The sequence below is a fragment of the Medicago sativa genome, chromosome 7 (genome assembly GCF_051527215.1).
Source record: "Medicago sativa cultivar Bolivia chromosome 7, Bolivia_mono, whole genome shotgun sequence".
Classification (NCBI taxonomy): Eukaryota; Viridiplantae; Streptophyta; class Magnoliopsida; order Fabales; family Fabaceae; genus Medicago; species Medicago sativa.
This window is the reverse complement of record NC_140755.1, coordinates 35362248-35379333: the sequence shown is the minus strand read 5'-3', so window position 1 is coordinate 35379333 and position 17086 is coordinate 35362248. Positions and strand designations below refer to the sequence as shown.

Below are 17086 nucleotides of genomic sequence, written 5' to 3'. Positions count from 1 at the left end.
AATGAGAAGTGACCAGATTTTGATGCTTGATTTTCCCGCGTTCACAGTTTCGGTGCTCACTTCATTCACTGGGCTTCTTTGCTTCTCGGGCTTCGGTTTGGAACATTGCTTTATCGACCCCCCACAAAATCTTACATGCCCCCCTAATTTCCCATTTTACCCTTAATGGAGAGTACTGTATGTATATATACAGAACTGACATTTAATTTACTGTATAAAGTATTTTGCTTTTTGGGTATATGCATGTCTGATTTTCAGTATGCACAAGTTAGATGCCTTGGTATATTTGAATTGAATTTAAGTAGTTTGTTTTAATGTGTTTGAAGTGTTCGACAAAATGCCTGAATCATTAAATTTCATTTTTCTTTGTCATGTAGATATGGATAATGAAGATGTTGGTAGGACACGACATGGTAAGGAGTCATTGCATGCTTCTGTCGGCAGAAAGCGAGTGGCAAGGACACGCAAACGCGGACGCGGTCGGAGCAATGGACCGGAAGGCTCTAGTTCACAGTCTCAGGCTGATATTGAGATGCCATCATCGTAGGTAGCATCTGGTTCACAGCCTCCTTCCGTAGAAGTGGTTCATGAGGGCTACAACGGAGGACCTTCTGACACGTCTTTGTTGCCGAGTTTTGGCCAACATATTGCAGCAAAGATTTGGAATGGAGAGGTAAGAATTTCTTTTGGATTGGTAAAGAAATAATTAACATAGTTAAGAAAACAAACATACTCATTCATAATTCCATATCACTATGGCAAAAACTATTGCTTCACTTATTCTAGTTCTCCTAGTTTTTGCAATGCTGAATGGCTATGGTGCTGAGGGTGCAGGAAGAGATAATCAACATAAGAAAGATGATGGTGTTTATAAATCTCAAGATCACGCTTTGGTGTTTGCTTTTGTGTAAGTTGTGTCTTTTTGGTTATAGTACGCTTGTGATGAGTACTATAGGTTTTACTCCTCAGTCTCCTCCTACTTATAATACTGATGTCCAACCAACCCCAGCTCAAAGTGGTTATCTTCAAGTTAAAAACCCAAATCCATGATCAGAGACTGTGGTCATGCATGGTTTGTGTTAATGATATCTATATACTATTATATAATTATATAATGTTGTGTGAGTGTGAGAGTATATTATAATATAAGAATTATATATAGATAAATAAATAATTAATTACGTTTATGTGCTAAATATACGAGTCTTGATTTGTGTGTTATTGATTCCTCTTCTTTGATGTTAGTTGAGGAATATACATATATATTGTATTATCGTGCCATCTATGGTTATATGGAATGGAATATTGAAATAAAATTAATTTCTCTAGTGTACTTTCTTAAGATCAAGGGATGGTCTTGGAACATCACATTTAACATCTCCATGATTTGTTTGTTAAAGATTTTCAATAATTGTTATATAGTCTACAAATTGGTAGGAAAAGAAAAAAAAAACTAAATGCAGAAATTTTAACCCACCCCCAGCAGTATTCTTCACTGTGGAGGTTTCAGTTCACACCTCATGCATTTGTTGATAAAGGAACATGGGAGAAAATCCTCTGAAAATTTATGGATTTATTCTTTACTAATTGAATTAATTTGAAATGTGTCTACCTTATCTCAAAGACTATGTTGGGTTAAATGTATATTTACTTCAATGTTGCAATGCAAACTCTTTACAACTTTAATAAGTCACAATTTGGGTTGCTTAGTTAAGTTTACCTCACCTGCTTTCCCCTTTATAGAAACAATTTTATTTCTAAATAATGATAAGAACCAAATACCTACAAAAAATCTCTTTTTTCACCTTGAAAGTCATTTAGAAGTAGAACACTATTTTTTCACCAACTGCTCTTAACAAATTCTGATAATGTGCTATTTTGTTTATCTATACAACAAGCAATTGTGATTCTTGTTTGGCATGTGCTTGTGTAAAGTTATAAATTAAGAAACTTGTGAGATCCTTGTAAATTTCCACAACAAACTAAAGACAGTGGGATTTATTTTATTCAACTAGCAAGTTTTAGACTTAGTTCTTAATCTTTAAGAGCCAAAGTCATGGTTAACGATGATAATGCTCATCATAAATTGTTATTTTTTGAAATGACATCAATGTGTGACGCATGACAGAAAATATTAAGTGACATAAAGTTCCTTCTATGAAAATTAATATTGGATTCTTCAACTTTGTTTCTTTCTAATACCATTTGTACATGAGTACAAGTTTACAACTTATGCATTTGGTATACCAGATATGATAATAAGGATCAGAATCGCAAAACTAGCTATCACCACTGTTGATATAATTATAATCTAATTATGAAAGTGATTAAATTTAACCAATTTAATCAAATTTCTAGTCAACATGCACCTTTTTCAGAGTCTCACAAGTAAGTAGAAATTGCACACACACACGCCTTTCATTGAACCTCCTTTGGAAGCATGTTTTCATTAACTCAATCATGGGCTGAAGTTTAGAGTTGTAGGAAATTTTGCTTTTGAAGTTTCATCATGCGACTATCTTTTTTTTTTTTTTTGAAATGGCAAAATTTTATTAAGCTAAGCCAGTAAGAGAATTACATAGCTTGCAATAAGAACAAAGTACAAAAACGATTGCCTTTGAGGCACAAACCCCTGATAACTCACCAAAAGAGAATCCCCCCTTAACTGTCACAACCGCACCACTACTGTATCAAGACAACAACATGGCTTTAGAATAGGCTAAGTCTCTTAAGAAGAGAAGCTACTGTGTCACTCTTTAGAATAGGCTAAGTCTCTTGATGTTTAATGGAAGAAAATACACACTGATCTACTATTATTTCAAGTAGTGTAACGGGTACTCCTGGTGTACTCCTCTATATAACTCATTTTGTGATTTCTCGTGTCATGGTGATTCTTTACAGATTCAGCTCCAAAACTATACCTTCATATAGAACAATTCCAATTTGCTAATTAAGCACTCCTGCATCATTATTATAATTATTGGTTTTGGTAGCATATTAGTTTAGCGCATTTATACTGATAGCTTTCATATTTTACGTAAATTGTATGTATTGACTGGATTTGTGTGTTCGTTTTTGGAAATTGATTTTTTTTTCTTGTGTCCATTTTTTTCACAGGACCGTGGTAAAACCCCTAGGGTGCTTAACAATGCCAAGCGAATAATAGACTTGAAATAATCATTACCGCCGAAGGTTGATAATATGGGGTGGTTTTGGAATGTAATCAGGGCATCTGGTCTTTACCCACTCTTGAAGACAATTATGGCCAGGTGAACCATGGCCTCTTGATTGCTTTCTCAGAGATGTGGCACTCTGAGACGAGCAGTTTTCACCTTCCTGTGGGTGAAATGACTATCACCTTGGATGACGTCTCTTGCTTGCTGCATATACCTGTTGGAGGTAATCCGCTATTCCATGAGACCTTGACTACTAATCAGGGGACAAAATATTTGGTTGACTACTTAGGATTGGATGGAGCGGAGAATGCCGCGGAGACCAAAAGTATGAATTCAGCTCGTATCACCTATGACTGGCTTCTCAATATTTACACGAAATATTTGAACAAAGAGAATACGTATGCGAATCAGCCTGGGAGGAAGTAACATTGGAATGGTACCAGACTCGGTGCATTAGAGCTTTCCTACTCTATCTAGTTGGTTGCACATTGTTTAGTGATAAGACCGGTAGTGGTTGATGTGTTGTTTACTTGAAATACTTTGACGATCTGACTACAGTTAATCAATGCTCGTGGGGTGCTGCTGCTCTTGCTTTCCTATTCGATTATATATGTAAGATGACTAAACCCAAATGTGCGTCCTTGTCTGACTACACTTGTTTGATGCAGGTAAAATTTTATATCTTAAGTTTTTTTTTTGAAGGATATATCTTAAATTGTTAAATTTATAATATTTATTAGATTTTCGCACATCATGTTTAATGATATAATTTTGATTTTCACACATCATATTTAATGATATAATTTTATTTTTATTTTTTTAGGCATGGATATATGAACACTTTCCAAGAATTTGTCCGAGGGATATTGATATGAGTTATACAGAGGACCGTCCACGCGCTTGTCGTTTCATGTATAAAAAGGGCATTGCTGTGGAGTATGCTTACAGGGGCATTGGATCGTATTTTGGTTAATGACATCATTTTCTATCCATATGATTGTCATCGAGAGAGTCATCCGTTGGAGGACATCATTTGGTTTTCAGGGTGGATAATGTGCGACATGTCATGTTTTCGAACACACTTGCTAGAGCGTGTGCTGAGGCAATTTGGATATGTTCAAACTATTCCTAGAAATCCTGCTATTGCCGCACCGTACTCATTGAGTATTCATCAGAAGGCAGAGGCTTTCCAGGTGATTTCTGAAGAAGACCGTTGGCTACTTGTGGACAATGATTGGGATTCTGAGAATGGATACTTGGTGTGGTTCTACAAGGTCTCGTGCCCTTTATTGATACCTAATATTCCTAATAATCCGTCGAGGCCTGTTAATTTAGAGGTTCTCTTAGAGCTGGAACATGGTGTTGAGCCATTGTCTGTCATTTGCAGGATCAGGGCCCTGGCAATTAATTCCATTGAACAGAATCCGGAGTATGCAGACACTCCTTTATACATGGCTATGAAACAGATTGTAGCTTAGGCCACGCCTGCGACTCAGTACCAGTCATTGAGGCGTAAGCGGAGAAATGTCAGGCAATATAGTTCACAGCCTGAGTGATGTCTGTATATTGTTTTGAGTTTTATGTTTTAAGAAGTTGGATATGAACCTATGTAGTTGGTCCTTATGAACCTATGTACATGGTTGTTATGACATTTGAATGGATTTATGAAATTAAATTTTGTAATTTCAATTCTCAGCTTTCATACCTTTGTTGCCGATTTCAATCAATATTACTACTACTATTCCATATAAATTCCCTGAGTGCTGCTATTCTCTTATTTAATTCAAAAAAAGTTCTCAATTCTACTTGTTCCTGTTTTAAGTTAATTCCAATTCTTATTCATTATTGTGCTACTGTTGGTGCCTTGAACCTTTGTGAATGTTGCGTGACTAATTAATCCAACACTGTCGTGCTGGTTTCATCAAATTGGTGGATAAATTGGTTGCTGCAGCTGTTATTCTTTTGATTTAAAGTTGCCAACTATAACAAGTTCAATCCTTTTTTCCATTTGTTTGCTCTTTGAATATGAATTTGTTACAGTTAAGTTTATATTATTATTCCATTATGTTTGAGTAGATTTTTATAGAGTCTGTAATGTGATGATTGTCATACCAATGGTACTTTGTTAAGTTGTATGATTAGAAATTGTAACATGAATTATTTTGAAGTTTAAAAATTCTAGTCTACGAGTCGGATATTCTACTAATTTTCAAAAATGCTATTTCCGTGCATTTGCGGACCTATCGGTACACAATGCCACGAAACAAGTTAAAATAATGAAAACAATCAATATCATTAAATATTTAAAATAAGTAATTCAACGTTGTTATAACCAATAAAAAATCCATTAAAACAAACAACAAAAAGCAAAACATATAACTAAAAGAATACAATCAAAATTAGTTTGTCTTCAACCTATCGTCATCACACACAATTGGATCATTTTTATTTGTTTCTTTCGGTGGTTGGTCACCTTTTTCAATATTCTTTAATTCATTAAACATACACTGCCTCGCAACAAAGTGATCCTCCCAAGCTTGAGTCTCTGGTCTTCTGTAACTTTTCCACTGCGGTGTTGTTGGAGGTATTGGGCATCCAGGTCTCAGAAACACATGAACAAAGTGGTTAGGAATCAATCCTAGGAACATAATTCGCGAAGATGGATTAGCTGGAGGACGACCACGAAGAGGAAAACATGTTTCTGAAAAACCGTTTCCATATTTCAAAACAACTACAACTTTACCATACAAAGTTGCAATGACGTGTCCCATATTTGGCACTGTCAATCATTTTTCTTCCGGCGCAATTGAAGTCTTTACCTTTGGAGGGTACAACGAGTCAAAAAGAACTTGTAGTCGATCTTTACCCCCAAATATTCAGAGATAATTCCTCTTACGTGTCAGTTCCTTAATGAGAGCAAGGCAGACTAGTCTGTAACTATCAGAACCAAGGCTATGATTTTCAGCTACAACTCGGTAACCACAGTAACCGTCACCATCCACATTCACCAATCCTTTCAATATAAGGTTTCATAGCCTTAGGCAAAGGGAATATATTGTGTTGGTATCGGGCTCGAAGAGGGATTAACTACACATGCACTTTTCTTTTTGTGGAATGAAGGTTTTGTCTGTGAAGCCTGACTATCAGGAAATTGCGCGTCAACATGCTCCTAAAAGGATGGCTCTCAAGTAGTAGAACTATCACCCAAAGTAGACCTCTTCCTCTTTTGTGCACCTTTTGTCTTAAGCTTTTGAACTGGTGGAGTCAACGATGTCATTTTTGGGAATGCGATTTCACACATTTGCTCCTTGATCTTCAACTTCATATTGTAATCCGCTTTATTGAATCTTTCCTACAAACACACAAGTAAGACTTAATAATTTAAAATAATACACTAATATCATAAACAATTTTATATGAATTTATAACGTACCTGAATTGCATTCCACTCTGTTAGAATAGAAACATGTGGATTACCTTCTTCTTCGACAACATCATCTTCAAAACTTAACCTCTTCCAGTGAGTTTTGATCTCATCAAGTTGTATGCCTTTCCCTAACTTCAATTTCATAGCAATTACGCAAGAACAAGGCAACCCATGAGTTCTTCTTATCACACAACCACATTTTTTACTATCCGACCACATTCTTTTGCTCAAGATGTTTTTTTTAAAAAAATATAGTTCATACCTGGTCTAGAAATCGTATACTCCAAACTCTTGTACATTAAATTGCCTTTAAATTTATGTTCCAAAATCTGCTTGTATCTCAGTGAACTGCACTATTAACATGGCATGTATCGCTTTCCAACCATTTTCCAAATTTCCCTTACTATCTTGCAAATGTTCTTTCAATGTACCATGAGCGGATTCAACCCTGTTAGTTGTTGTGTTACCGAAATTCATAACACGGTCGGTCCACACTTTCACTTTTTTTCCTTCAAAGGTTTCAATATAGTACTCTCAACATAATTCAGAAATTTTGGAAATTGTTCACAAACTTTTCTGAACTGTAACACTGCATCTGCATATAATTCCGTAGTAGTAGAATAAACTATAACTTTCCAAGCACCCATGATTGTGTCAACCAAATCTGAGGACTTCAACTCTTTGCCTTCGGTGTCCTTGACTTTGCAATCCAACTTGCACCTAGCTCTCATATTTTGTAAAATATGAAATTCACACTGTAACGCCCGTTTCGATTATTTAATTATTTTAATGAGTTTTAGATTATATTTATGTATGATTGGTATGATTTATATGATTTATATGTGAATTATATGAGATTTATGTGATTTATAATATTTATGTGAATTATATGATTTTTTAGAGATTTTATGAGATGTTGTGACTTATTTTATTATTTAATAAAATAAGATTTGAAAATAATATAAATATTAAGATGTGGGGTTGTGTTGTGATTTGAGAAAGTTTAGTGGTGAAAAGAGAAATAAGAGAGAATAGAAAGAAGCGATAAATAGAAGAGGAATAGGTTAGAAACGTTTTTACGTTAAAACGCTTTTGGGAAAGAGGAGAAAGAGGAGAACACAGAGAGAGAACCCTAGGAACGAAGAACGCTGATTTTGATTTCAGAAAAACAATCTAAGGTAAGGGTGAGATTCATATTCTCTAATTTTAAGTATGTTTTTCTGAAATTGGGTTTGACAAAAGTTGTAGGTTGTGAGTTTTGGGGATTAGGCTTAATCTTATGTTGTTGTTCATAGCTTTGTTGTTTGAGAAATTAGGTCTTTGAATTATGAATTTAATTGTTGAAAGTGCATGAATTTCCCATGAATTGTTGTGTTGAATTAATGTCCAGGTCTTAGAATGATCATAGGCAATGTTCCCTATCAAATTTGGGGTTTGGGTGACTGAAAATTAGGTTTTTGGGGTGAAAAATGGTGTAAAAATCGTAACAGCTTGTGCCAAATCGTGCTCCAATTATTTACGAATGAAAATGCTAATTTTGACCCAGAAAATCGTGCTCCGATTTTCCAAATCCTACTCCGATTGACAGCATCCCCTGTTTCGCATTCTTGCGTCTTTTTCACCCATTTCTGTTCCGAACTGGCTTTTGGTGTAAACATGAAAGTTGTAGAAAATTGAGTTAGCTTTCTAGTGGCTTTGGTTTGGCTTGAAAATGATTTTTAGATCTTAAGATATGATGAAAACACTCTAAGGAGGTGTTAGTGAAATTTTATGAAAACTAACCCAAAACTTATAGATACTATGAGTCTAATTAAGGTGTTTATAAGTATTTAATTTATGTTGTGATGAATCTAGCTTGGTTTGATATGTAAGTAATTGATTGATGTATATGTTGCTATTGTTGTTAATAGGTTGGAATATATTATGTGATTATTGTATGTTGTATAATGTCATGTTGCTTATGCCATTCAAGTTGTTATGCCCAAGTTGTATTAAAGCATATGTTGTTAAATATGATGATATAAGATGTTGTCTATGATTGAGGAGTTATGATAATGTCATGCGAAGATGTTGCTGTTTTGCTGTTGTCGACCATTATTGTCATAAAGTCGTATATATCGGTCTAAGTTGTAAAGTTGTAAGATGTCGTCCAAAGTATTGGAGTCATATAAGATGTCGATGTTGTTCAAGTTGTAAGTTGTTGAGTCCATGCATACTCATTTAAAGTTGAGGGCTTGATGCCCTGGAGCTATTGCTCAAACACGTTGAGGGCTTGATGCCCTGGAGCTTTTGCTCAATTAAGTTGGGGGCTTGATGCCCTGGAACCTTTTTACGCTCAAATATGTTGAGGGCTTGATGCCCTGGATTGGTACCACATGCATTTGCATATTCAAGATGATCTAAGATGATAAGAGTTGCATAGTCGAGTCGAGTTGCATTTGTCGAGTCAAGAGTTAAGTTGTCTTATGAAGTTGATGTTGATGTCGATTAAGAAGTTGTCTATGGTGATGATATGATGCTATATGCTTATGTTGATGAATGATTATGATGCAATGATTTTACATAATTGTTATTATGATATAATGATAAAGCTTAAGTTGTTAAATGTAATTGATGAAATATATGCTTAATATTATTGTTTATGAAATCTCACCCCTTCTGCTTGAAAATGCTGCCCTTCGTATGAGTAACTTGCAGGTAATCAAGAATAGGTGTGGTCGTGACTGGACTCCTCACTATGTGTCTTTAGGTGCTCTGATACGTAACGGGATGGGAATTATGCTACAGTTTTCTATTCCTTACGTATTGCTTTGAATTTTCATGAAATAAATGATGAACAAAGACTTTATGAGATTTTTATGATGAGGCATGCGTGCCAAAGACTTTTATGATGTTAAACTAATTCCGCTGCGTAGTTTTAAAGATTAAGTTGAATAATTTTGAAGGATAAATTGTTATCCATTCTATTTTACGATTTTTAAGAAGTGTAGCATTCCGTTTATGATTGAAAATACTCTGATTTATTATGAAATTTTTATGTCAGGAAAACGGGGTGTTACAATTGGTATCAGAGCATGTCGGTCCGTCCGACCAAGTAGTTGAGTCGCGTTGTGTCGTTTGACAGTTGAAAATACCGTCGTTAAGTTGTCCTATTTGTTGTGTAACCCTTAGTATGAACTGGTTGGAGTACAACCATGTTCATATTAATTGTTTTAGTAAGTCGGTATACTTTTCTTCTGCTGAAGAGGAAAGTGGAGCAGAGTTCTTGTCTACTAAGCAGCTGAAACAATTAGAACACGATGGAATTTTGATGTTTTCTTTGATGGCGTCCTTGTCCATTGAAAATCAAGCAATGATTGATAAGATACAAGTGGTATGCGTTTTTCCTGAAGTTTTTCCAGATGAGATTCCTGATGTACCTCCTGAAAGAGAAGTGGAATTTACGATTGATCTTATTCCGGGAACGAAGTCTGTGTCTATGACACCTTACCGTATGTCGGCTTCTGAGTTGGCTGAGTTGAAGAAATAGTTGGAGGATTTGCTTGATAAAAAGTTTATAAGACCGAGTGTTTCACCTTGGGGAGCACCGATATTGCTGGTTAAGAAGAAAGATGGTAGTATGAGGTTGTGCATTGATTACCGATAGTTGAATAAAGTGACGATAAAGAATAGGTATCAACTTCCAAGAATTGACGATTTGATGGATCAGTTAGCAGGTGCACGTGTGTTTAGCAAGATTGACTTGAGATCGGGTTATCACCAGATTAAAGTGAAAGATGAAGATATGCAGAAGACAGCTTTTAGAACCCGTTATGGACATTATGAGTATAAAGTGATGCCTTTTGGTGTCACGAATGCACCTGGTGTGTTTATGGAGTACATGAATCGCATCTTTCATGCATTTTTGGATCGCTTCGTGGTTGTGTTCATTGATGATATTTTGATATACTCCAAGTATGAAGAAGAACATGCTGAGCATTTGAAGATCATTTTGCAAGTGCTCAAAGAGAAGAAGTTATATGCTAAATTGTCGAAGTGTGAATTCTGGTTAAAGGAGGTAAGTTTTCTTGGCCATGTTATTTCCGGTAGTGGTATTGCAGTAGATCCGTCTAAAGTTCCTGTGGTATCACAATGGGAGACCCCTAAGTCGGTTACAGAGATTAGAAGCTTTTTGGGATTGGCTGGCTATTATAGAAGATTTATAGAGGGGTTTTCTAAGTTGGCACTTCCGTTAACGCAATTGACTTGTAAAGGTAAGACCTTTGTGTGGGATACTCAGTGTGAGAATAGTTTTAATGAATTGAAGAAGCGTTTGACGACTGCTCTAATCTTAATTTTGCCGAAGTCCAATGAACCTTTTGTGGTGTATTGTGATGCGTCCTAGTTGGGCTTAGGTGGTGTGCTTATGCAAGATGGAAATGTGGTTGCTTATGCGTCAAGGCAGTTGAGAATTCATGAACGAAATTATCCTACTCATGATCTTGAACTAGCTAGAGTTGTATTTGTGCTTAAGATTTGGAGACATTACTTGTATGGTTCGAGATTTGAGGTGTTTAGTGATCACAAGAGCTTGAAGTACTTGTTTGATCAGAAGGAATTGAATATGAGGCAGCGAAGGTGGCTTGAATCTCTGAAAGATTATGACTTTGGTTTGAATTATCATCGGGGTAAAGCTAATGTTGTTGCAGATGCCTTAAGTAGGAGGACTTTACATATGTCGGTTATGATGGCTAAATATTTTGAGTTGCTGGAACAGTTTAAAGACCTCAGTTTGGTTTGTGAAGTGTCACCTCAGAGTGTTAAGCTAGGTATGCTGAAGATTGATAATGATTTCTTGAAAAGTATTAAAGAAGCGCAGAAAGTCGATGTTAAGGTTGTGGACTTGTTGGTTGCTGACAATCAGACTGAAGATAGTGACTTTGAGGTTGATGATCAAGGCGTGTTGAGATTTCGAGGTAGGATATGTATTCCAGACAATGATGAGATGAAGAAGATGATTCTTGAAGAGAGTCATAGGAGTAGCTTGAGAATTCATCCTGGAGCTACAAAGATGTATCATGACTTGAAGAAGTTGTTTTGGTGGTCTGGTTTGAAACGTGATGTGGCACAATTTGTGTATGCATGCTTGATTTGTCAGAAGTCAAAAGTTGAGCATCAGAAACCCGTTGGGTTGATGACACCTTTATATGTGCCAGAGTGGAAGTGGGATAGTATATCCATGGATTTTGTGACAAGTTTACCGAACACTCCAAGAGGGCATGACGCGATATGGGTGATTGTGGATAGGTTGACGAAGTCGACTCATTTCATTCCGATTAATATCAGTTTTACCGTAGCTCAGTTGGCAGAGATTTATATTTGGGATATAGTGAAGTTGCATGGTGTTCCTTCGAGCATTGTATCTGATAGAGATCCAAGGTTTACTTCTAGATTTTGGAAGAGTTTGCAAGAGGCCTTAGGTTCTAAGTTGAGATTGAGTTCGGCTTATCATCCTCAGACAGATGGTCAGTCGGAAAGAATGATTCAGTCGTTGGAAGACTTGTTGAGAGTTTGTGTACTTGAGCAAGGAGGAACTTGGGAAAGTCATCTTCCATTGATAGAATTCACGTACAATAACAGTTATCATTCTAGTATTGGAATGGCACCATTCGAGGCTTTGTATGGTCGGAAGTGCAGAACTCCGTTGTGTTGGTTTGAGTCAGGTGAGAATGTGGTTTTAGGACCAGAAATTGTTCAACAGACTACTGAGAAGGTAAAGATGATTCAAGAAAAGATGAAAGCGTCGCAGAGTCGACAAAAGAGTTATCATGATAAGCGTAGGAAAAACCTTGAGTTCCAAGAAAGAGATCATGTATTCTTGAGAGTTACTCCCATGACCGACGTGGGTCATGCATTGAAGTCAAAGAAGTTGACTCCGAAGTTTATTGGTCCGTATCAGATATCAGAAAGAGTTGGAACGGTGGCTTACCAAGTGGGTTTACCACCGAATCTTTCAAATTTGCATGATGTATTTCATGTGTCGCAACTTCGGAAGTATGTTCCGGATCCATCTCATGTGATCCAAAGAGATGATGTGCAAGTTAGAGATAACCTTACGGTTGAGACCTTACCAGTGAGGATCGAAGGTCGTGAAGTGAAGAAGTTGAGAGGCAAAGAGATACCCCTTGTGAAAGTCGTTTGGGACGGAGCGACTGGTGAAAGCTTGACGTGAGAGCTAGAGAGTAAGATGTTGGAGTCTTATCCAGAGTTGTTTGCTAGAGGTAAATTTTTGAGGACGAAAATTCTATAAATTAGGGAAAGTTGTAACGCCCGTTTCGATTATTTAATTATTTTAATGAGTTTTAGATTATATTTATGTATGATTGGTATGATTTATATGTGAATTATATGAGATTTATGTGATTTATAATATTTATGTGAATTATATGATTTTTAGAGATTTTATGAGATGTTGTGACTTATTTTATTATTTAATAAAATAAGATTTGAAAATAATATAAATATTAAGATGTGGGGCTGTGTTGTGATTTGAGAAAGTTTAGTGGTGAGAAGAGAAATAAGAGAGAATAGAAAGAAGAGATAAATAGAAGAGGAATAGGTTAGAAACGTTTTTACGTTAAAACGCTTTTGGGAAAGAGGAGAAAGAGGAGAACTCGGAGAGAGAACCCTAGGAACAAAGAACGCTGCTTTTGATTTCAGAAAGACAATCTAAGGTAAGGGTGGGATTCATATTCTCTAATCTTAAGTATGTTTTTCTGAAATTGGGTTTGACAAAAGTTGTAGGTTGTGAGTTTTGGGGATTAGGTTAATCTTATGTTGTTGTTCATAGCTTTGTTGTTTGAAAAATTAGGTCTTTGAATTATGAATTTAATTGTTGAAAGTGCATGAATTTCCCATGAATTGTTGTGTTGAATTAATGTCCAGGTCTTAGAATGATCATAGGCAATGTTCCCTATCAAATTTGGGGTTTGGGTGACTGAAAATTGGGTTTTTGGGGTGAAAAATGGTGTAAAAATCGTAACAGCCTGTGCCAAATCGTGCTCCGATGTTGTCAAATCATGCTTCGATTATTTACGAATGAAAATGCTAATTTTGACCCAGAAAATCGTGCTCCGATTTTCCACATCGTACTCCGATTGACAGCATCCCCTGTTTCGCGTTCTTGCGTCTTTTTCACCCATTTCTGTTCCGAACTAGATTTTGGTGTAAACATGAAAGTTGTAGAAAATTGAGTTAGCTTTCTAGTGGCTTTGGTTTAGCTTGAAAATGATTTTTAGATCTTAAGATATGATGAAAATACTCTAAGGAGGTCTTAGTGAAATTTTATGAAAACTAACCCAAAACTTATAGATTGTCTCCAAACTTCAAAGCTTGAGTACTATGAGTTTAATTAAGGTGTTTATAAGTATTTAATCTATGTTGTGATGAATCTAACTTGGTTTGATATGTAAGTAATTGATTGATGTATATGTTGCTATTGTTGTTAATAGGTTGGAATATATTATGTGATTATTGTATGTTGTATAATGTCATGTTGCTTATGCCATTCAAGTTGTTATGCCCAAGCTGTATTAAAGCATATGTTGTTAAATATGATTATATAAGATGTTGTCTATGATTGAGGAGTTATGATAATGTCATGCGAAAATGTTGCTGTTTTGCTGTTGTTGACCATTATTGTCATAAAGTCGTATATATCGGTCTAAGTTGTATAGTTGTAAGATGTCGTCCAAAGTATTGGAGTCATATAAGATGTCGATGTTGTTCAAGTTGTAAGTTGTTGAGTCCATGCATACTCATTCAAAGTTGAGGGCATGATGCCCTGGAGCTATTGCTCAAACACGTTGAGGGCTTGATGCCCTGGAGCTTTTGCTCAATTAAGTTGGGGGCTTGATGCCCTGGATCCTTTTTACGCTAAAATATGTTGAGGGCTTGATGCCTTGGATTGGTACCACATGCATTTGCATATTCAAGATGATCTAAGATGATAAGAGTTGCATAGTCGAGTCAAGTTGCATTTGTCGAGTCAAGAGTTAAGTTGTCTTATGAAGTTGATGTTGATGCCGGTTAAGAAGTTGTCTATGGTGATGATATGATGCTATATGCTTATGTTGATGAATGATTATGATGCAATGATTTTACATAATTGTTATTATGATATAATGATAAAGCTTAAGTTGTTAAATGTAATTGATGAAATATATGCTTAATATTATTGTTTATGAAATCTCACCCCTTCTGCTTGAAAATGTTGCCCTTCGTATGGGTAACTTGCAGGTAATCAAGAATAGGCGTGGTCGTGAGTGGACTCCTCACTATGTGTCTTTAGGTGCTCTGATACGTAACGGGATGAGAATTATGCTACAGTTTTCTGTTCCTTACGTATTGCTTTGAATTTTCATGAAATAAATGATGAACAAAGACTTTATGAGATTTTTATGATGAGGCCTGCGTGCCAAAGACTTTTATGATGTTAAACTAATTCCGCTGCGTAGTTTTAAAGATTAAGTTGAATAACTTTGAAGGATAAATTGTTATCCATTCTATTTTATGATTTTTAAGAAGTGTAGCATTCCGTTTATGATTGAAAATACTCTGATTTATTTTGAAATTTTTATGTCGAGAAAACGGGGTGTTGCACACACACTAAAGCAGTAGATGTTGGAAATATTTTGCCCACAACATTCATCAGTGCGGTGTCAGTAATAATTACCTTCGGCATATTTTTTTTACACTTCAATAGATTAACACACTCTTGTAGAGCCCAAGCAAAATTGTCCTCTTTCTCACTAGTCAAAAAAGGAAACCCGACATTATATGTCCTCTCAGTTGAGGTCAAACCAACAATCTTAAACAATGGCATTATGTATTGATTGGTTTTATAAGTCGAATCCTTCACCAATACAGTAGAAAAGGTGTTAAACAATTTCACAAATTCAGGATGCGCAAAAAATGTATCTTTAACAGTTTTTGACCCACTAACTATTCTATAATTGTAAACATAGTTGTTGTCTTCCAAATTTTTCAACAGGTTTTGCATCTCTGTTCTCGTACCTCTTATACTCCTATTGTATCTATGTCGTGCATTGTAAACTTGCTTGGCAACCGTCAAATTGTCTTCCCTTTTACCTTTCAATTCCAACATAATATTTTTTGGTTTTATCAAATTCTTTGTCATGTCACCAACAATCTTTGTTTCTTCTGCAGTTAAACGACCAGCCAACATATGACCTTCTAACTTTGGCTCCATCTTATGATTATACAATCCTGAAACAACATTAAGACTCCATAGTTTTGCTCTGCTAAAATAACCACGCAACCGAAGGGACAATCACATTTCCTAGAACCTGTGTCTTCTTGTTTCAACTTCTTCTTTGTTCCTTTATACTCGCCACTTCTTTCACAACTCAAACAAGCTTTGGTTTTCTGTGTCCGAAACCACTATCGGATTTACCTATTATAAGCGTAAATTCTGCCTTTATTGCTTGACGACGAGCCCAATTAATCATCTCCTCTTGATCTTCATATATGTTTTTATCTTTAGGAACAAAATATTCTGCAACATCAACTAAAGAGATATCTTGTTCTGGATTTTGAACAACTGCAGGTTCAACCATATATGTGCATACAAAACAACTGAAAAGAGAGAGAGAGAAAAAAAAAATTAACAAACAAATTCCCCCCAACCACACACACAACATGTATTTGATTATTCTCAACCGATTATTTAACTTTAAAAGATAGAAATCATTTGTTTGGTTTCGTTATAATTAGTTTAAACAATTTAGAAGCAAATTTCCACTTATACCTAATATTTTGCATCTCTTCATACAAAGCTAATGATGACAATGATAGAGATTATCAATGTAAAAGTGAAATGGATGGAGCAAATAAATGAAAGTAACAACATGAAAAGAATGAAAGATAGAACACATGGATGGAGCAAATAAATGAAAGTAACAACATGAAAACAAAGAAGGAAAAACACATGACTCACTCATTGTATAAAAACTAATTCAACCTTTGTGACAAGGAACCATGAAGCATAAAGTACAGAGAGGCTTTGCAAAGTAACTAGATGCTTGTCAAACACCAAAACCAAATGAACACATTAATTCAGAACTAATAACCCCTCCCCCCAAGAAATATATTCCAAACAAAATATCTAAAATTATCATTGTAACAATAGACTCTTACTATCACTGTCACAGAGTTATTTTATGGTCATAACTTTCATTCTATTTTATGTAGTTATGTCTTTGTACGATTCACATATCTTTAACTTTATTTCTATTGCTAATTAACATGATGTTTATGTCATGTTTAACAAATGAATTGCTTTCTGAAAATATTGATACAAAAAAAAGTCTTGTTCATGTCAAAAGACTGAAAACTATGTAGACTTTCAATGTGATAGGAAGAAATATGATTTACTTGCTAATTGGCAATTGAGTGAAGTTAACACTATTTGTTGGTATGATTT

General features: G+C 35.4%; 2 long non-coding RNA genes and 1 pseudogene across 2 annotated transcripts; 2 read left to right on the top strand and 1 right to left on the bottom strand.

The window, feature by feature from the left end:
- Window positions 1–99: 99 nt before the first annotated feature.
- Window positions 100–4928, top strand: LOC146905914 (uncharacterized). The gene is made up of 3 exons (XR_015017654.1): window positions 100–673; window positions 3118–3844; window positions 4000–4928. It is a non-coding gene; the product is annotated as an uncharacterized LOC146905914 (long non-coding RNA).
- Window positions 4929–5575: 647 nt separating this feature from the next.
- LOC146905912 (uncharacterized) lies at window positions 5576–16220 on the bottom strand (annotated as a pseudogene).
- LOC146905913 (uncharacterized) lies at window positions 12911–15184 on the top strand. Its single transcript, XR_015019745.1, has 2 exons — window positions 12911–13316; window positions 14881–15184. It is a non-coding gene; the product is annotated as an uncharacterized LOC146905913 (long non-coding RNA).
- Window positions 16221–17086: the final 866 nt, after the last annotated feature.